This window comes from Narcine bancroftii, chromosome 1 (assembly GCF_036971445.1).
Source record: "Narcine bancroftii isolate sNarBan1 chromosome 1, sNarBan1.hap1, whole genome shotgun sequence".
Lineage (NCBI taxonomy): Eukaryota > Metazoa > Chordata > Chondrichthyes > Torpediniformes > Narcinidae > Narcine > Narcine bancroftii.
In genome coordinates, this window is record NC_091469.1 from 448204088 (window position 1) to 448225869 (window position 21782).

At 41.4% G+C, this 21782-nt stretch overlaps 1 protein-coding gene across 15 annotated transcripts in view; it reads left to right on the top strand.

Annotated features, from left to right (window-relative positions):
- mpp7a (MAGUK p55 scaffold protein 7a) overlaps window positions 1–21782 on the top strand; it is a 584207-nt gene that overhangs the window by 174435 nt on the left and 387990 nt on the right. The window contains exons 3-6 of one of the 15 annotated variants that reach the window (XM_069914521.1): window positions 1407–2473; window positions 2608–2696; window positions 4228–4358; window positions 5764–5880. The exons of 9 other annotated variants lie outside the window; for them this stretch is intronic. The gene's annotated coding sequence lies outside the window, so the exon portion shown is untranslated. The remainder of the gene's footprint in view (window positions 1–1406; window positions 2474–2607; window positions 2697–4227; window positions 4359–5763; window positions 5881–21782) is intronic. 5 more of the 15 variants (XM_069914522.1, XM_069914523.1, XM_069914524.1 and 2 more) reach the window with 5 other exon arrangements.

A 21782-nucleotide genomic window follows, 5' to 3' on the forward strand; every position in this document is an offset into this window, starting at 1 on the left:
TAGCGGTTAGTGCAACACCTTTACAGCGCCAGCGATTGGGACCGGACCTGAGTTCAAATCCTGCGTTGTCAGTAAGGAATGTGTACGTTCTCCCCGTGTATGTGTGGGTTTTTTCCAGGGTCCTCGGTTTCCTCCCACTGTTCAAAATGTACTGGGGAGTGTAGGTTAATAGGGTGTAAATTGGGTAGCACGGACTCGTGGGCTGAAATGACCTGTTACCATACTATATGTATAAATTTCTCTACAAGGATTTTTTGGCCTTAGAGGCTTATCAAAATAGATGTTGAGATGATTTTAATAATTGAACAGACCAAAATTGGAAATCACAAAAGTAGAGAATCACAAATATATCCCATTTTTAAAATGAAAACAAACTTTCTGTTTCTGTTTGAACTGGAACTATAATCAAGAGTAAATACTCCAGTGTTTTCTTTTTGCCTTGGAATAGTTTGGCGTATCTGATTCTGGACTTGGTGAAAAGAATTTATGCTTCATTTTCTATCTTCACTGAACATACACCTATCTAAATCCCTGCCTGGCAAACTGTGATTTGTTCTTGTAGCTATTAAGCTAAGACTAATGTTTGCTGTCATAATTCTTTGGTCTAACCCAGTGGTATTAAAATAAGTTGTAAGCTTCAACATTCCTGATGCTGTTTTGTTTTTCCACTTTTTCCATACTAAGATGTAATCCAGCTGGGCTTTCTAAGCATTTGGGGATTTGTATGTCCAAAATCTTTCTTTACCAAGTTATTATTCGTGGACCAGAGGTTAAATTCCATGATGTAATCAAGAAGTAATTTTCCATTCCAGTTGTAGCATCATGAAATGAGTAGAAAGTTATTTCTTTCCTGAGCCTTGCACGCATATCACCTCCAGTGATTGCGAATTTGAGGGTATGTGTTCTGTTGTCATCCATAACATTGAGTTGATTAACTGTCACAGGTAATTATGGTGACTACTTGCGTTGCTGGAGAATTCTGCTATAGATATGCTGCTGTTAATTACATGTACAGACTGAAGATGTTTTGTCCGTGCATTTGCTGGTAAGGAATTGGATTCCCACTGTAGCTTTGAGTTTTTTTTGGTTCCTGAAAGTCTACGCAAAATCTATATATCATTGTTTCAGCTATTTTACCATATTATTTTCACAAAATAGATAGCATATCTGTAGATTCACTAATATTCTGTTGTTCTAAATCCAAAGTTCAAGTTCAAGTTTGTTATCCTCTGACTGTACATATACAACCAGATGAAACAATGTTTCTCTGAACCACAGGCACACACATATACACAGAAGAAACAGAAATATACACAGTAGAAACAGAATATGATAATAACATATATCCATAAATATATAATTATAATAAATATATAAATATTTTCCCATGATTTTATTGGTTACAGAGTACTGTTCATCAATCTCAGAGCCTGCAGAAAGAAGCTATTTCCCAGCCTGGCAGTCCATCAACACACTGACTTTTATTACCTGATTAAATGTTATAGAATCAGGCCTTTGACCCAACTTGTTCATACCAACTGTGATGCCTGTTTAGAATAATTCCATTTGCCCATGCTTGGCCCAAATCCATCTACTATTTTACTATCCAAGTATCTGTCCAAATGCGAGTGATGGACCATCATAAATGTCATGGAAAAAAGGATCAATGCAGCAGAGATGTGCTTCATATACAGACAGGATAACAAATGAAGTTCTACAAAGAATAAAAACAAAAGAATAAAAGAAACAGAAAACAGAAATCATACAAAGAGATATATTAGAACATTTAGTTACAACTGGAAAGTTGCAAGGAAAAAGAAGCAGAGGCAGAGAATGAAAAGGAGAGATGGATTAACGTCATGGTTAGAAATAGGGGTGGCAACAACTACAATTCGTAGGGTCGGAGACCATGATGGATGGAGAGACATGATCGCCTACACAGAACAGTAAGGCACCTGAACGAACCTGTCCAAATGCCTTTTAAACATTGTAATAGTATCTGCCTCCATGACCCCCTCCAGCAGTTCTTCACAAATCTTCACCTTCCTCTGAGAAATAATCTGCCTCTCAGATCTTCTTTAAAATTCTGCCCTGACCGAAGCTAATGGCCCCTCGAGTTTTGACTCCCTTGCTGGTGAAAAATGCTGCTGACCCTTATGGCAAATCTAACAGGAAAAAATGAGCAGCTTTTTAAGGAATCGAATCAATGAGAGAGAAAGAACACTTCAAGGTTGCCACATAATATTTTATTAATCTCCAATAAGTAATATGAAAGATTAACAAAACAATAACTCTAAGACATAAAAAGCAATAAATAGCAAGTCTTATGCCCTTTTGTCAACGAGTCTGCTTTATCACGTATGGCCTGGAGAATCTCAGCTCCTTGGCACTGATCTGAGGAGAAGTCCCAAGAGCTCGTTCACTACTCACACTTGTGTGACCAAAGAGCCCAATCTACTTTCCTACACACATGGTAAGCTATAACTCTGAAGCTTATCATTTTTCTTAATGAATGGCAAGTATTACATTGCCAATCAAAGCAATTTCATGTGTCTCCACAAACAAATTCATACTCTCATCTCACATTTCTTTGTCTCACATCTGCAGGTTTAAAGGCCTCATGGACTCCATGTCTCATATTTCCAAATAATGCGCCTGCTCATTTTGAGGACTGTAAGCAGACAACTTCATTTTAAGTAAATAGATCTTTTATTAGTCGTACTGCAGCTTATCTATCCTTTCATAATTTTATTTCAATAAGGTCACCCCATGGTGACCTATATTCATGTGAGATTAAACCCAGCCTCTCTAGTCTCTTATAATAGCAGTCAGCCATTCCAGGTAACTGCAGTGAATCCCTTCTCTAGTGTTTCTATCCCTTGCTGCAGTGTAATGGTCAGAACTGAATGCAATACTCCCAAGTGTGGCCTTAACAAGGTCTTGTACAGCTGCAACATAATGTTGAAGATGGTACACTCAAAGCCTAGGTTTAAGAAGGCAAATATAACAAATAACTTTTTCTTAATTTCATCCATCTGTGTCAACTCTCTGAGGGAGTTGTGGACTTGTACCCGAGAAGTTTGTCGGTACATCAGTGCTCCCAAGACCCCTGCTGTTAACTCTTATCATCTCCCGAAGCACATTTACTCCACGGTTGAATGGGTTGAATTTTACTTGCTGCTCCTCCACTCCACTTTCTTGTTGATTGATGCCTCACTGTGTCCTTAAACAAGCTTTTTAATTCATCAATAAAATAAACAACAGAGGTCCCAGCTCCGATCTCTGTGGAGCCCCCTGGCTCTTTTTGCCCAATCAATTGTGGACCCACCGTAATTGCAGCTTTTTGTTCTCAGACAGATCATTTCACTTGCTGAAAATATTTGGGCATCATAATTTGAATGTAATTTCAAATCATAATTTTATTTTTTGAGTTGTGTTATAATAAGACAAATTCTACAATTTTGTGTAAAATGTTTGTGATGTATGAAAACATCAAGGCTATAACCATATAACCACTTACAGCACAGAACAGGCCAGTTCGACCCTACTAGTCCATGCCGTAGCAAATCCCCACCCTCCTAGTCCCACTGACCAGCACCCGGTCCATACCCCTCTAGTCCCCTCCTATCCATGTAACAATCCAGTCTTTCCTTAAATGTAACCAATGATCCCGCCTTGACCACGTCTGCCGGAAGCTCATTCCACATCCCCACCACCCTCTGCGTAAAGAAATTTCCCCTCATGTTCCTCTTATAATTTTCCCCCTTCAATCTTAAACCATGTCCTCTAGTTTGAATCTCCCCCTTTCTTAATTGAAAAAGCCTATCCACATTTACTCTGTCTGTCCCTTTTAAAATCTTAAACACCTCTATCAAGTCCCCTCTCAATCTTCTACGCTCCAGAGAAAAATGCCACAATCTGCACAACGTTTCCCTGTAACTCAGACCCTGAAATCCTGTCAACATTCTCGTGAACCTTCTCTGCACTCTCTCTATTTTGTTTATATCTTTCCTATAATTTGGTGACCAAAACTGTACACAGTACTCCAAATTTGGCCTCACCAATGTCTTGTACAATTTCATCATAACCTCCCTACTCTTGAATTCAATACTCCAATTTATGAAGGCCAACATTCCAAATGCCTTCTTCACCACACCATCTACCTGAGTATCAGCCTTGAGGGTACTATTTACCATAACTCCTAAATCCCTTTGTTGCTCTGACTAGTACCATTTCAAGAGACTTGAACAGAAAGTTAAAATGGAAGAAAAGACCAATACATATAGCAGCATTATTGGATTGTGTAACTCAGCATTGACATCTTTGAAAATCAGCCGAAAAAGAATTAAAGATCTTTGGTGAGCACAAAGACTTGATTTTTTTCCACTGTTGCCATCTTTGATCATCTAATGAAAATTAAGGTTATTGAGAAGGTGAACATAGGAACATAGGATCATAGGAAGTAGGAACAGGAGCAGGCCAAAAATGGCCCATCGAGCCTCCTCCCCCATTCAATAAGATCATGGCTGATCTAATTTATGACCTAACTCCACCTACCTGCCTTCTCCCCATATCCCCTAATTCCTCTATCATGTAAAAATTTATCTAACCGAATTTTAAATATGTTTAATGAAGCAGCCTCAACCACTTCCCTGGTTAGAGAAATCAAGCAGCATATGTTCAAATGAATGGAGAGAAACTTCTTTGGAATGTTTCTACTCCTGAGTGATGTATTTGGGATTATTTTTGTTTTGATTTCAGACAGAGCTTTAACCAAGTTCTTTATTTTTGCCATTTAATAATTTTGGAAATCAGATTCTACTTTTGGTAATACATTCATCCTTCATGTTTCCATCTTGAATTAACACACCAGTTTATTCTCAGATTTTCTCCTGCAAACTTTCAATTTTGTTTTTGCTAAATGTAAAAAAAGGAACAAGAGAATTGAAAGACAGGCAAAATGAAGTATTCAAAGCTTTTATAGTAAACTGAAAACGATATTGATAATGAATCTGCAGGTAGGACCATGTCATCCACAACCACTGCTCCAGTGTACTTAGCAATTGTGGAATGTCTCCTTTGTGTCACAGATGCAAATGACAAGGCATGCTGCTAAAAACTGATCCAGCTCAGCGGATTGTGATTGTCTTTTGAAATTATTTCCTCTGATATCATGATTCCTGCATGTTCTGATACTTGATTCATGAATTACAATAATAATAAATGAAAGTAGGAGTAATTGACGTGCTGTTAACTTAATAAAATGGATAGGCTAAATGTGGAGGTGCATGACACTGTCAGAGAAGGACTTCGCACAGACAGGGGAAGAGAATCTAAAATTAGAGGAAATAAGGTGTGAAGTTAAAAATTTACCAAGGACCCTGAGGGGTATCTTCACACAGACGGTGTGGGATATGTGGAGCTAGCTATCAGAAGAAGTGAGAGAAGTGAGGGCAGTTGAAATATTTAAAAGAAATTTGCACAGGATAGGAACAATTTATTGGGCTGAACACATGGAAATGGGAATAGCTGGACAGCATGGGCAAATTGGGCTTTAAGGTCTTTTTTCATGCTGTAGAACTCTGATTCTATGACTGTAAAGTGAATATGTGGTATGAGATCCATTTACAGCTGCTTTTCAGTGTCAAACTTAAAAACTTCAATTATCGATTATATAAAAAAAACCAATGATGTGACAACAGTTCTTTCTTGGACTAAAACTTGTGTAATTTTAAGTAAAAAGAAACTACTGTTGGAAATCAGCAGGTCAACCGCATTGGTGAAGGCAAAGGAATGGTCAACATTTTGGATTGAGAACCTGCATCAGGACTGAGAATGCGGAGTGAATATATATCTAATAAAAAGAAATGAGGGAGAAGGGTGAGTGACGAGTTGAAATCAGGTGACATGGCAGCATTATTTTAATCCTGTGGAACTTGGAGAGATTTTCTGTGTTTAAGACATCATTCTTTTAAAAACCTTTTTCTTTTTTTCCAGTTGATGTGTTTAATTTATCACAGCTTCTCTCAGTAGCTGCCGCTTGATTCATGGTGACTTGAATTTCCCATTCTATACCTCTGCTGTACTGTTTTTTGTCTCTTCTTCAGTTGTGCCTTAGTTCACTCATTAATCTTTTCCAGATGTTAGATATTATCCTATTGCACTCTAATGACCTTTCAGAAATTATCCAAGTTTTATGTCGGACTCTCAATTTGGACGTGTGTTTTTCAGATGAGATTTTAAACCTTGCTATTCTTATTAAAACGGCCATGAAAAAGTCAATGTCATTTCAAGACAGGCAAGCAGTTTTCCAAATAACATTACTGATTTCAAATATTCCACCATAAAATGAATATTTTCATGGTATTGCTGTTAGTGAGACGATATTTACTCGTCAGTTACTGTTTCCCGATACAGAAATAGATATATCAACGTGCGTTGATATATACTGGATATACTGGCTTTGGAGACGGTCCAGAGGTGGTTTACTAGGTTGATCCCTGGGGTGAAGGGGTTGACTTATGATGAAAGATTAAATCGTCTAGGATTGTATTCGCTCGAGTTCAGAAGAATGAGAGGAGATCTTATAGAAACATATAGGATTATGATAGATGTAGGAAGGTTTTTTGAGCTGGCCGGGGAAACTAAAACGAGAGGACACAGTCTCAAGATTTGGGGAGTAGATTTAGGACAGAGATTAGGAAAAATAGTTTTTCCCAGAGAGTAGTGAATGTTTGGAATTCTCTAACTAGGGAAGTGGTTGAGGCTGCCTCATTAAACATATTTAAAATTCGGGTAGATAAATTTTTACATGATAGAGGAATTAGGGGATATGGGGAGAAGGCAGGTAGGTGGAGTTAGGTCATAAATTAGATCAGCCATGTTTGTATTGAATGGCGGAGCAGGCACGATGGGCCATGTTTGGCCTACTCCTGTTCCTACTTCCTATGTTCCTATGTTAGATGTGAAGGGCTTTTGACATAGCAAATAGGACATCTTAAAAATTACCAAAATATTAGTCTTTCCTTTGTGGCTTGAGCCCTTCATCAAGGTATGGAAAAATGCCATTGAATAAAAAGGTAAGGGGGGTGTGGGGAGAGGAACAAAGTTGCAAAGGCAGGAGGTAATAGGTGGAGAAGGGAGGGCGGGCACAGTGGAAGGCAAGGAGAGGAGGAATGGTGATGTCAATAGAGAGCGAAGGGGGTGGAGAGCTGAGGGAAAGAAGACAGGGGGAGGGGAAGGGAGGGAGGAAGGAGAATAAGTTAGCATAAGCCGGAGAAGACATTGTTAATGACATCTGGCTGGAGTGTGGACAGATGGAAAATCAGGTGTTGTTCCTCCAATTTATGGGTGGTCTTGGTGGGAGGGCATGGTCAGACATGTGAGTATAGGAGTAGGATGCAGAATTGAAATGGTTGGTCACTGTCACTGATGCGGACACAACCGAAGATGCTCAGCAAAGTGATCTCCCAATCTGTGCCCAGTCTCACCGATATACAGAAGTCCACAAAGGGAGCACCAGATTCAGTAAATCACTCCTGTGGATAACCAAGTGAAGTGTTGCTTCACTTGAAAGGCCTGTTTGCGACTCTGGACTGTGTTGAGGGATGAGGTGTGGGCACAAGTATCGCACCTCCTGCGGCCACAGGGGAAGGTGCCGGGGTGGGGAGCGATTGGAGGGAGGGATGAGTGCACAAGGGAGTCATGGAGGGGTGGTGTCTATGGAAGCAGAGAGGGGAAGGTAAGTCTGATAGTGGGATTCTGTTGTAAGTGCCAAAAATTCCAGAAGATAACGTATTGGATATGGAGGCTGATGGGGTGGTAGATAAGGGCAAGGATAATCCTGTGTTTATTGTGTCTATGGGCAGGGGGGCCAGGGAAGATTAATTGGAAATGGAGGAGATGTGGATGAGGGCCAAGTTGATGGTGGTGGAGGGAAAGCCACATTTGTGGAAGAAGGAGGGCATTTCAGATGTTCTGGACTGGAAGACCAATCCTTCAGGACAAGACATAACCTGCTGCATTTGAGGTGCACACAGGTTTGAATGAACCAATTCATCAAATCCTCTCTGCCCTTGTGTCAACCCAAAATGGGCAGAAACATAAAAGAATACACCAGTTAATCTACCATGCATCACAGACTTTCATTAGTTTTTTAAAATTTGAAATAATTTCTGTTTGTATCTCATCATGAACAGGAATCTGGCATGGATGTGTGAATGATGTGGCTGTTTTAATGTGATCAAAGCCTCAATTCTGGGCTTATAAGCATGGAAAAGGATGCTAAATTTGGATCACTTCAACTCACCTGGGAAAATATGAAAGCAGTTCGATTAGTGATACTCAGTGTCCAGAGATGCACACTGCCACTTTATGATTTTGAAGTATATTAGGGCAGGGGACATGGTTACTTTGCAGATTATGAGGTTGATGCTGGATTTGAGGTTCTGATAAGCTTACTTCCAAGTTGTTCATCTTGGAGATAAATGCATGACTGATTCTTCATTATCACTGTTCATTCCCCTGCCCTCATTAATGGCGCTGAACTCAAAAGGGTAGGGAGTATCAAGTTCTTAAGAATAATTATCTCCAGTGACCTGACCTGGATCAAGCACATTGTTGCAACAGTCAATGTTTCTCTTTTTTTAAGGAGACTAAGGAAGTTTATCATGTTCACCTTGTCCTTCAACAATATTGATGCACCATCAAAAACATACTTATCACATGCATCACAGTGTGGGAAAGGTGTTGCTCTGCTCAGGGCTGGGAAGAAGCTTCCCTCCTCTCCATGAACTTCATCCACATTTTCTTCTGCCAACATACTGAAAGAAACATCATACCTCAGACACATTCTTTGCCAAAGGCCTCAGGTCTATAGATTTTATATTACCTGCTTAGTTTCTCCAGCATTTTTGTGCATTACACTCCAATAATAGCATCTGTAAACTTTCCTGTTTAACAGCCCAGACACACATTCTCTCCCCTGCTCCCCTCGGGGAGAAGGCTTAACAATGTGAAAACATTACCGACAGACTTAAAGACAATTTCTTTCCTGAAATCATTAGGCTCCTGAATGAACCCCAGAACTGTGCTATCATTCTGCCCTGGCTTGGTCCTAATTAATATTTATTTTCATTGTAATCTTGTGCTCTGTAAAATGTGCTCAAACCAAGGCTGTATGTAATGCTAGGGATAACCTGTTAGTCCGCTCATAGAAAAACTCTTCTCACCAAACTCTTTATTTTAAGACAAATAAACTTAATCTTCTAAATTTGTTTTGTAACAGATTACTTGATACTAATGCAAGTGAAATAATTATTCTTAGGATGTAGATTTTATAGACATCTGATTCTTTTACTGATGGCAGACTGTTCTTGAAGCTCCAGTCCATTTGTCGAAGCAGCTTGCACAGGGATGGATAAAAATTACAGTATTTGTCAGTGATGCCTGCATCTTAAGCCAAGGTTTTTAGAACAATAAAATATCCCACCATATAATCTTTTAACCAGTACCTGAAGTCTAAGAGGATTTTGTCAGTCAACAGCTCATTGCTATGTAAGAAAGATCAATGTTGTTGTCAGAGGATTACCAAGTTAATTTTATAACCAAAGGAACAAAATAAACAAAGAACCAAAGAACAAAAGATTTTATTTACAGTTAGTCCATCGTCGAGATGTTTTTATTCTCCCCGTTGAACCTCTCCTCCAAGGGTTGGCATCCATTTTTGTCATCTTTCATCAGAACTGTGCCTTGATGGTCAGTGTCTTGAATAAGGTACACATTTAGGTTTCATGCACGTTTAGTTTAATTCAAAACTGACATAACTTTTCACAACAAACAGACAAGATGTGGAATTTGAAACTGAAAAGTTCTGGTTTCAAGTCAAATGTGCCATCACTTGAATTACTGCAGATGTTGGGAAAGCCATAAAATTTGGCCAGACCTTTGTGCTGAGATTACATTTTGTTAGCTGTAACTAAACCTTTGGGCAAGTAGCCAGAAACTGAATGTAGAAATAATTTCATTCTATTATTGCATTGTTGTATAATACTTTCAAATATTCATCTCAATATTTGTGGGGCATTATTCTACGTAGTTGATGCTATAGTTAAAGAATAAGGATGGCCATGTCATTGTTAGCTTATTTGTAGGAAACAGGTTGTTAAAAAAAGCTATAGGATTGTGACCATGGTTCAGACCATTACTCCTTCACCCTTCACCCCTCCATTGACTTCATCTATAACTCGACTGACTTGGAAAAGCAGCCAACATCATAAGAAATTCAACCCAAACCTGGGCACCCTTTCCTCAACCACCCCCTGTCAGGAAGAACATAACAAATAGGAGCAGGAGTAGGCCATGTAGCCAATCAAGCCTGCTCTGCAATTCTATCAGATCATGGTTGATCTGTCAAGTGGACTCTGGCCCATATTCTTGCCTTCCTTTCATAACCCTTAATTCTATTATGCAAAAATCAATGTGTCCTCAATATATTTAATGAGGCAGCCACTACCGCTTCCTTGGGCAGAGAATTCCACAGATTCACTACTCTCTGGGAAAAGCAGTTCCTTCTCACCTCTGTCATATATATACTCCCCTGAATCTTGAGGCTATTTTTGTGAGTTTGAGTGTCATCTACCAGTGGAAACAACTTTTCTAACTCCATCTCTTCTGCCTTTTCATAATTTTATGTTTTTATAAGATCCTCTCTCAGAATTGCAGCATGTATATATCCAAGCAACTCAATTTCCCCTCATGGGCTAACCCTCTCAATTTTGGAATCGATTTGGAGGACCTCCTCTGCATCACCTTCAAAGCCAGTATATCCTTTCTCAAGTTCAGAGACCAGAAAAATGCATACAGTACTCCAGGTGCAGCCTCACTAGTACCTGCACAGTTGTCTGAGAGCCTCTCTGCCCTTCAATCCCTTCAGCAATGAAGGCCAGTATTCCATTTGTCTTGATTACCTGTTGCACCTACTACCAGCCATTTGTGATACATGCACCAGCACTCCCAAGTCCCTCTGCACAATAGCATGCTGCAATATTTCACCATTCAAACAATAATCTGATATATTTTTGCTTACAAAGTAGATCACCTCACATTTAGCAACATTGTACTCCATCTGCCAGGTCCTTGCCCACTCACTTAACCAATCTATGTCCTTGTCCAGATTCTCTGCATTGTATGCACAATTTGTTTGTCCATTCAATTTAGTGACATCAGCAAACTTAGGTATGTTACATTCATTCCTGTCTTCCAAATCGTTCATGTAGCACAGAGCTATTACAGTGCCAGAGACCCAGATTTAAATCCAGTACTGTCTATCAGGAGTCTCTACATTCTCCCCATGTCTATGTGCATTTCCTCTGGGTGCTCCAGTTTCCCTTCACTTTTCAAAATATACAGGGATTGTAAGTTAATTTGGGTATTTGGGGCAGCACAGGCCCATGGGCCAGAAGGGCCTGTTACCAAGCTATATGTCTAGATTAAAAGCTAGAAGAAAATTCTGATGCCTTTGCTCTGTACCAATTGATGTGCAACTCTGCCCTTTTGTATTGTGATAGACATAGGTAAAAATAGGTTTTTCAGGGGGAAAATCCCAACCTTGCTCTTCTCCAATACTGAATTCTTCATGGGTTGCAGTGACTAAGAGCCGGCTTTTTTAAAAAATATTTTACTTAAAGTTGACCACAAAACATAACTATAGTTACTACAATTTAATACATATATAATGTGATTAATCATTTTTATATTAAGGCAAAAGCCCAACCACCCAACTAATACCCTCCCTCCTCCCTACCCCAACTACAAAGAAAGAAAAAGGAGATAATACAACAGTTCTAAAACTTTAAAGCTTCTTGACTGCGGGAGCAGCAACATCCACTGGAGTGGACCGAGACTTCACATTTTAACATCAATAGTTTTCAAATATGGGCTCCAAACTTTAGTAAAGAAAGAATATTTATCTCTCAAATTATATGGAATTTTTTTCTAAAGGTATACAGGCTTTCATTTCATTATGCCATTTTTTTTGTTATTACTAAGTTAAAAGTATTTTAAGAGCCAGTTTTTGACAGTTCCCTTGATATTGTCTGAATTGTTTCAGCTTGTTGTGAGGTCCCTTTATTTGACTAGAGATGTGAGACTGCAAAGGACAAAGAATGCAAATGTTAACAGAACCTTTTCAATTAATTCATAAGGATTTTAAATTTCTATCCAGTTTGAGTTTTAAAGCAATTTATTATCGATTTTGTTTGAAATTTTGTTTCAAATATGAGTTTCAGGACACGGACTATAGTTAAAGTTGACAGCTTTTCTCTTACAGGAGATAATGTATCATGAAAAGCTACTTGTCAATACATTTTCCTCCTCAGTGGATATTCCACGAAATTACAATTTTTGTGTGTGTAGTGGTGGTGGCACAACAGCTGTTACTGAATTAATAATCCAACAAATCTTACCAATTTCAGCATGGAGTTTAACAACACTCTTGGGCTAACCACATCCATGTCAATCTTCTTGTCTCTCTGCACTAATCGTTCAATGCCTTTTCTATTCACAAGTCTGTCTAAATGTCTTTAAAATGCAGTGATTATATTTGATATCACTATCTCTTCTAGCAGTGCATTCCAAACACTTTTGATATGGGGATAAAAATGACCCATCAGGATCTCTTTCAATGCTCCTTCCTCATAAACATATGCTCTTTTGTCTGTTGTTCAAGTGAACAGGTACGGACTTGAAGGGCCGACATGGCCTGTTTCCGTGCTGTAAACGGTTATATGGTTATAACCCTTGCCACAGGATATTTCTGGTTAGTTTAAGTTCATTTGTCACAAAATGCTTCATACAGTGAAAAGAGTTTTTCTGCAAACAAACCAACAGGTTATCTTTAACATTATATGCAGTCATGTAAAGAGCCCAATTCACTCAGTATAGGATTACAGTGAAAAGGAAGATCAATTAGTACCAACTAGAACAGCTGAGAGCATTATTATGGGGTTCATTCAGGAGTCTGATTGCTGCAGAGAAGAAACCGTCTTTAAGCTTGTTGGTGCTTGCCTTCACATTCTTAAGTCTCCTCCCCTTTTGAAGGAGTGAAAAGACTGTCCAGGTTGTGAGGGGCAACAGGTGTTATAGATGGTCCATGGAGGGGGAGGGATTTTTTATTTATGCTCTGATCTGCCTTCACTACCTCTGTAGTTTCTTCTGATCATGGGCAGAGCAGCTCACATGCAGCCGACAAATAAGCTTTCATTGGTGCACCAGTAGAAGATGTTGAGGGGCAAGGAGGTCATGCTGAACTTCCTCTGTCTCCTAAAAATGTAGAAGCATTGGTGCACATTCTTGATTATTGAATCGATAGGTTTGACCAAGGCCAAGTCATTGAAGATTATCTTTTCCTTAGAACTTGAAGCTATCTACTCCTTTGAGTTAAGTGCCATTAATATGGTCGGGTCTGGATTCTGCCCTTTTTCCAGAAGTCAATGACAATCTTTGATTAAATGACATTGTGAGAGACTGGACTTTCACTCTCTTTCCTCTATTCCATCTCATCATTCTTTGATACCCGGCCCTCTAGTGTGGTATCGTCAGCAAATGTGAGATTGAGCTGGAATAGTGTTTAGATGCAGAAGTGGATGTAGAGGTGTAAAGAAGTAGGGGACTTGAGTAATCCTCCTTGAGGAGTACTGGTGTGATCTTCACTGATGTGGTCTGTTAGACAGGAGGATAAGGATCCACTTGCAGAGATGAGTGCTGGAGGCTTGGACCCTGAAGACTGGGAATGAGTTTCCCGTGGTCTATGGTATTGAAGGCAAAAAGAGCATTCTGAGTATCTGCTTCCTTATATCCCTGTAGTTCCAAAAAGAGTAGTTCAGATCCCAGACTGGCAGCTATGAAATTTAAATTCGGTTTGATAAAAAAAAGGAATTGATAAAATTTTGTTCTTAAAAACTCATTTGGTTCATTGATATTCTGTTTAAGAGGGGAATGGCCAGCTTTATCTTCATATGACTCCAAGCCCATCCAGCAAGCAATCTCTTAACTATTTAAAAAGAGTAAACCAGTCAGTTCAAGGCAATTTGGGGTGGGCAATAAATGCTGGCCCAGGCAGCTGAATCCAGATCCTAAAAAAAATGACTAAATCAAGAAAATGCATAATGTTTCAGGGAATGGTTTTGAGGTTACTTTGTGGTTTTGTTCTGATGACTGGCAGTGGCCAAAACAAAGTTATTGGATTATTTCACAATTCCCACAATACTGAGTACTGTATTTGTTTCATTATTCAATCAATTTCCCACTGCTAGTATGTTCTTGTGGTTGCACATCTGGCATAGCCTACTTTCTTCTCTGTTGTATTCCTGAAATTCAGACCTGCAGTGTTTCATCAAAACACTTTTCTATATATAATTATAAGACCAACCATTATTTAAGTATTGTCTCAAATTTTTTTAATGACAAGACTTTAAAGTACAGTACAAAATTAACGTGGAGCACACTTGTCCTTGTTTTCTACAGATTAAATGGAAGACTATTTCAGGATTGGATTATTAGGTCCAATTTACTGATATGTCACCATCAAATCAAACAGATTTTCTCCTTTGTTCTTTCCTTTTTGTTATTTCTTTGAAGCTTTTGAACTTGATTTGTACTTTTTAGCGTTGAATGGTCAGGATCTGGATGCCTTATTTGTGAAATGAATATCTGTGGATATGGTCAGAATCTTGTGTATTGAGTGATCCAAACTATCTAAGGTAGTTGTCATTTGTGCACATTTGAACCTGGGATGAACTGGAGTTTTGAACCGGCTGCTGTTAATTAAATGAGAGCTGGAATTGAAGTTGGAAGCTCATGTGCCTCTTTGGGAGAAGGGAAGCAGATGGAAACTTTTGACATAATTATGGCTGATTTGCTCAACTTTGCTGAAATTGAATGTTCACTTAAATATTGTTTATTGATTGGGAGGGGTGAAAGCAAAGTAGTCCAAAGCCAAAAGGAACAGCTGAGGAGTGGCTGCTGCCATAGTGCATGTATTATGTATCAGCATAATTGTATTTTGAGCTATTAATAATTTCTCTTCAAAAGGCTATAGAAAAATTGCCCTAGTATAATTTGGAGCATCTATGTTATGAAGCTAAATCTCTTTTTTTTAATATAATTTGGACATTGAAAAGCTTGATTCAAAAGCAGGAGAATGGGAAGGTGAGAGGAGATTCAGAAATGGGAAAAGGTCAAATTAAAATTAAACAGATGTTTTGTGGAAGAGTTTGAAATAGAAGAGTTCTTGTTTATTGTCATAAGCCAAGCGCAGTGAGATCTTTTGTTTTACTAGCTAAACATCCCATACATAAACAGAGCAAGTAAAACAATCCAAAAGTGCAGGAACAGAGAGATATCAGTTAGACTTGAGCAAAGATAATATTTTTGCTGGTGTGAGATTCATTCAATAGTCTGATCATGTAGGGTAAGAAAATGTCCTTGAATCTGGAGATACATGACCCTACACTCATAAATTATCTTTCCTATGAGAGGAGGGAATATAAAGTGTGACTGGAGTAGGATTGAGCTTTTCTATAACAGCCAAGAAGTATAGATGGAGTTGATGGAAGGAAGGAGTATTTGTGTGATGGTCTGAGCTATGTTTGCATTTCTCCAGTGTTTAGTGGTCTTAGGTGGAGCAGTTCCCATACTACACAGTGATGGACTCTGACAGGATACTTTTAAAGGTGCGTCTGTAGAAATTGTTGAAGGGCACAGATAACATGCTAAATTTACTCAAGTTTCAGAGGATCTCTTTCATGGCCATCAGATTGATGTGACCAGACAGGGTCAGTTCACTGGAGATGTTTACCCCGGAATGTACAGCTACCTCCACCTCAGCACTATTGCATTCAGAAGAATGAGCTTTGCCCGCTTCCAAAAAGTCTATGACCAGCTACTTGCTTGCAGACAGTATGGAAGAGGTTGCTGTCCTTTCTCTGTTGCCATTCCTTCTATCTCCTTTCTGTATTTTGACTTGTTATTTGTGAACCTGTCTATGATGGAATTGGACTAGTGTATGGCCACACAGTCATGGGTGTACCATGATCAGCCTTGTGGGGTTTCAATGATTATGGAGGAGGTGCTGTGACCAATCGGTACTGATTACCAAACCTTCAGATTTATTGTCTAACATACATGACATCACATACAACCAACCGTAAGATTATTTTTCTGTGGGTGAGGCAGAATTACTGGTTATTGGTAGTGAAAAAAATGCACCATGTACACATGGAAACACATAAAGAGTCAAAGAAAATCAATAAAGTGCACAAGTAGGAGTCCCTGATTGAGTTTATTGTTGAGGAGCCTGATGGTGGAGGGGTAGCTGGGTTATGTGGATCCTTGATGATTACTGCTGCTGCTCTCCATCAGCAGGATTCCCTGTAGATGTTCTCGATGGTGGGGAGGGTTTTGCCTTTGATGTCCTAGGTTGCGTCCACTATCATTTGCAGGGTTTTTCACTCGGAGGTATTGGTGGCCCATGCTGGACTGTGATGCATCTGGTTAGCACACTTTCCACCACAAATCTAAAAATTTGCCAGGGTTTTTGGTGTCATACTGAAGCTCCACAAACTTCTGAGGAAGTAGGGGTTTCTTCGTGATGCCATTAGTGTGTAGGGTCCAGCATATTGACTCCCAAGAACTTACATTTGCTCACTTTCTCTACCTCTGCTCCCCTAATGATCACTGGATTGTATACCTCTGGTTTTCCTTTCCTGAAGTCAACAATGGACAACCTGGCTTTGGTGACATTGAGTGTGAGGTTGTTGTTGGTGCACCATTCATCCAAGTTTTCAGTCCCTCTTCTGCGTGCTGATTTATCGCCCCGTTTTATACAACCCTCTACTGTAATGTCATCAGCGAATTTGTAGATGGTGTTGTTGGTCAAACCAAGCCACACAGCCAAAGGTGTAAAGCGAGTTGAGCAGGAGGCTAAGAAAACACCCCAGTGGTGCTCCAGTACTGTTAGCGATTGTCTTACCAATCCTCACTAATTGTCGTCTGCAGATGAGGAAATCAAGGATGCAATTACACAGGACAGAAAGTCAAGGATCCAATTGAAGAGAGTGGGGCTGAGATCGAGGTCATGGAATTTGTGCAGTGTTTATGTAGCCCTTCTGACATAAACATCCTTGTTGGCTAGATGTTGCAGGACTGAATGTACAACCTGGATGTTGCTGTCTGTCGTGGAGCAGTAGGTGATTTGGAGTGGGTCTAAGCTCTCTGTGAGGCTGCAGTTAATGTGAGCCATGACCTACTTCTTGAGGAACATGAATAAACAAATAATGGCACCAAATATTTTTTCTAAGGGCATATTTTGCTCAAATCATCCAGTAAATGAGGCACAATAATAATCATTCTCTTGCTGTTTTTTTAAAGTGTGAAATGAAACCCACACAAATGAACAATTGCAATCCACGTAACTTGAAATTAATAAAGACTGAACCCTTGTAAATTGCAAACTAAGGACAACCTTTAGTTCACAAAGTCCAATAAAGCTGATAAAAACAACAGTAACTGAAAGGTGGGAACAGATGGGGGAAAATGGATTCTGTTCAATGAAAATCTCTTTTTCAATATGCATAAAGACAGAGATCATTGGAATTAAGTGCCTGCACAGGTGAACCAAGGGATAGGAAATTTTCTCAGCTACTAAGAATTCTACAAAGAGGACATTAAAGCTTGAGAGTTCAGGAAAAAGAACTGATGAATGAGCCTCTTGCATATCCACGGCTGAGTTGAGGAGAATCCTAACCAAGGTGAACCCACACAAGGCAGTGGGGCCAGACAACATACCTGGCTCAGTACTGAAGGATCATGCAGATAAACTGACAGAGGACCTTATGGACATTTTCAACATGTTATTGCAACAGTCCATTGTCCCTATGGGTTTCAAAGCAGCCTCCATTATCCTTGTATCAAAGAGGGCAACAATAACCAGCCCAGTGCCACTGATCTCCAACTTTATGAAATGCTTCAAGTGACTAGTGTTGTAATACAATGTGCACCCTCTAGAGGCACTGAATCTATTTCAATTCGCCCACAGATGGAACCATTCCTCTGATCAAGGCTTTTGTCGTTGATACCATGTATTGCATGGTAAAGACGAGATAGCTTTTCTCCAGGACCATGGAGCAGATTTACATAAATACAAGTTAGAATAAAAGTTAAAATATAGATAGAAAATCCACAGTACACTATCCACGTATGTTCTGGGAATTTAGGAGCCTGATGTATTGGGGAAAAAAAAACTTGCCCAATCTGGATGGAAGGGCCCAAGTGCTACAGTATTTCCTACCAGTTGACAGAAGGGAGGAAAGTTTGCATGAAGGCTATGTGAAGTCCTTCACAATGTTTATTGCTTTCCGTGTGCATCATTTGTTTTAGATGTCCGTCATGGTAGGAGGAGAGCCCCCAGTGATCTTTTCTTCTAACTTCATTATCTTCTGCAGGGTCTTATGGTCTGAGGTTATACAGCTTCCAATCCAGGTGGTGATGCAATTGCTCAGAATGCTCTCAATACATCCTCTGTAGAATGTAGTGAGGATGGAGGGTGGAAGATGAACTTTCCTCAGTTTTCACAGGAAGTAGAGACACTGCTGGGTTTTCTTGTATATGGAACTGGTGTTAAGGAACCAGGTGAGGTTCTCCACCAAGTGCACACCAAGGAACTTGATACTCTTGACAACCTCAATGGTAGAGCCGTCAGTGGTCATCAGACCCTCTTGTTTTAGGCATAGCTTTGTCCCTCCACGGTCCTATTCCACGTGGAGAACGATGCCTCATGCGCCAGGCTGCTGTTCATTGACATCAGCTCAGCATTTAATACAGTAATTCTTTAAGGGATTGCAGAGAAGCTGTTCTCACTGTGTCTCAACACTCCTCTCTTAAACTGGATTCTGGACTTCCTAAAAGAAAGACCACAGACTCTCTGGATTGTCAGCAAAATGATGAGCGCCATCATGCTGAACCATGACTCAGCTCACTCTTGTTCACTGTACTGATCCCTGACTGCAAGGCCAAATCAAGCTCCAGCAAAGTCATCAAGTTTGCAGATGACATGGCAGTAGTTGGCTTAATCAGCACTACAGAGAAGAGGTGGAAAATCTCATGAAATGGTGTTATTATATGGACAAGGCAAAGGAGATGATTGTGGACTTAAGGAGGACCAGGGACAGACATCTCTACTACACATTAATAGCTTAGTAGTGGAGAGATTAGAGAGCACCAAATTTTTCGATGTTCACTTAAGAAGTGACCAATCCTGGACACATAACATCTCCTCACTTGACAGGAAGGCACATTAGAGACTGCACTTCCTGAGAAGACTGAAATGGGTAAGGCTACTGGCTACTATTCTGTCAATTTTCTACCTAAGCTCTATCAAGAGCATCCTGGCCAGTTGCATTGGTTATATGGTCTCCACAGAGGCCTCCTTGATTGAGATAGCCTCCGGCCACCTGGTGGCATGGTTGACCACCGTGAGGAGGTAACGAGCCTCCCTTGACTCCGGCAGGGGTTTAACAGTATCGGCGTGGATGTGTATGAACCTGCAAGCTGCCGAGTCAAAGTTCTGTAAGGGAGCCTGCGTGTGTCGGTGTACTTTGGAGGTCTGGCAGCCGGTGCACTTCCTGGCAAGCTCTGCCACCTCTCTCTTGAGCCTATGCCACACGAACTGCTCTGCGACCATATGCACTGTCATCTTCACCGGTGGGTGAGCGAGGTTGTGGACTAGACTGAAGACCCTCGCTCTCCAGTGCGGCAGGTCTACCGGACGTGGCGTAACTGTTGACACATCGCAGAGCTGTGTGTCTGGGCTGCTGAGCAACTGGATGTCTTTGAGTTTGAGGCCCGAGATGGCGGCCTGGGCCAGTTCAACATAATCTAGGGTGGGGGCGAGAGTGTTGATGGCGAGTCGTGAGAGTCCATCCGCCACCATGTTGTCCTTACCAGCCCAGTGTCGGATGTAGGTCGTGAACTCCGACATGTACGAGAAGTGGCGCCGTTTCTGGCGGACCACGGATCCTTGGCCATCGCCAGAGCCTGGGTGAGGGGCTTGTGGTCCGTGAAGACTGAACGGCCTGCCCTTGAGGAAGTAGCGAAAGTGGCAGATGGCCAAGTACAGCACCAGGAGCTCCCGGTCGAAGGCACTATATTTGAGTTTTGGTGGGCGCAGCTGCTTGCTGAAAAAGGCCAGCGGGCACCATTGTACAACGAGCCACTGTTCCAGGACACCCCCCTCCCCCACTGCCATAGCTGAGGCATCCATGGAGAGCACTGTGTGGGCCTCTGGCTGTGGGTGCACTAGTAGTGTTGCGTTCGCTTGGGCCTCCTTCGTCGTGACGAAAGCCTTATTCGCCTCTTCTGGCCAGGATAGTCTTTTCTTTGGTGGCCATCAGCGCAAACAATGGCCGCATGGTACGAGCAGCTCCGGGGATGAAACGATGATAAAAGTTCACCATCCCCACGAACTCCTGAAGGCCTTTTAGGGTAGGGGATTTGGGGAAACGTTGGATGGCTGCCACCTTCTCTGGCACTGGTGCAGCCCCGTCCGCTGATTTGGTGTGCCCCAAGAACTGGAGGGTCTCCTTGCCAAACTGGCATTTGGCCACGTTGACCGTGAGGCCGAAATCCGCCAGGCGAGCAAAGAGGGTGTGGAAGTGGGCCTTGTGTTCATCGCAGTTGCTACTGGCAATGAATATATCGTCCAGGTAAATGAACACAAAGTTCAAATCCTCCCCTACCGCATCCATGAGGCACTGGAATATTTGGGCCGCATTCTTTAGGCTGCAGGGCAACTCGAAGAGGCCAAAAGGGGTGATAATGGCTGTCTTACCCATGTCGTATGGATGCACCAGGATTTGATGGTATCCCTACATGAGGTCCACCTTGGAGAAGATCCGTGCGCTGTGGAGGTTGGTGGAGAAATCCTGTATGTGCGGCACCGGGTACCTGTCGGAGGTGGTTGCATCGTTCAACCGCCGGTAGTCCCTGCATTGTGTCCAGCCCCCAGACGATTTCGGGACCATATAGAGCAGTGATACCCAGGCACTGTCTGAGCGCCGGAAGATTCTGAGTTCTTGGAGTCTGAAGAACTCTTCCTTTGCTTGCTGGAGCTTCTCAGGTGGCAGCCGTCTGGCCCTAGCGTGCAGCGGGGGCCTTGAGTGGTGATGTGGTGGAAGATCCCATGCTGGGGCATAGCAGCATTGAAACGTGGATGTAGGATGGCGGGGAACTCTCAGAGGATTTCGGCAAATTCATCTCTGATGGTGGCTATGGTGGCGATTTCAGGCCTGTTAGGCATCTGATGTGACCAGTTGTTTGGAGTGGAATGTTCGGGCGTTGACCACCCTCTTGCCCTTCATATCAATCTGGAAACAGTGAGCCCTCAGGAAGTCAGACACCAACAGCGCAGTGCCCACAGAGGCTAGGACAAACCTCCAGTGGAACTTCTCCCTCCCTATCTGGATCTGTGCCCTGCGGGTGCCGTAGGTCCTGATAGTGGAGCTGTTGGCCACCCGCAGGGTTGGACTGCGATATCGGGTGGGAGTCTCTAATGCGGAGGGGAGGGGGAGGACGCTCACCTCGGCCTGTGTCCACCAGGAATCAGTGGCCAGTGAACCTGTCCATCACATAATGGCGGCGTAGTTTCCCTGAAACCCGCAGGGTTGGCGGCACTTGCGTGCTTGTGCTCCCCAGCGCTAGTGGTAGAAACACCAGGGCAACTGGCCCTC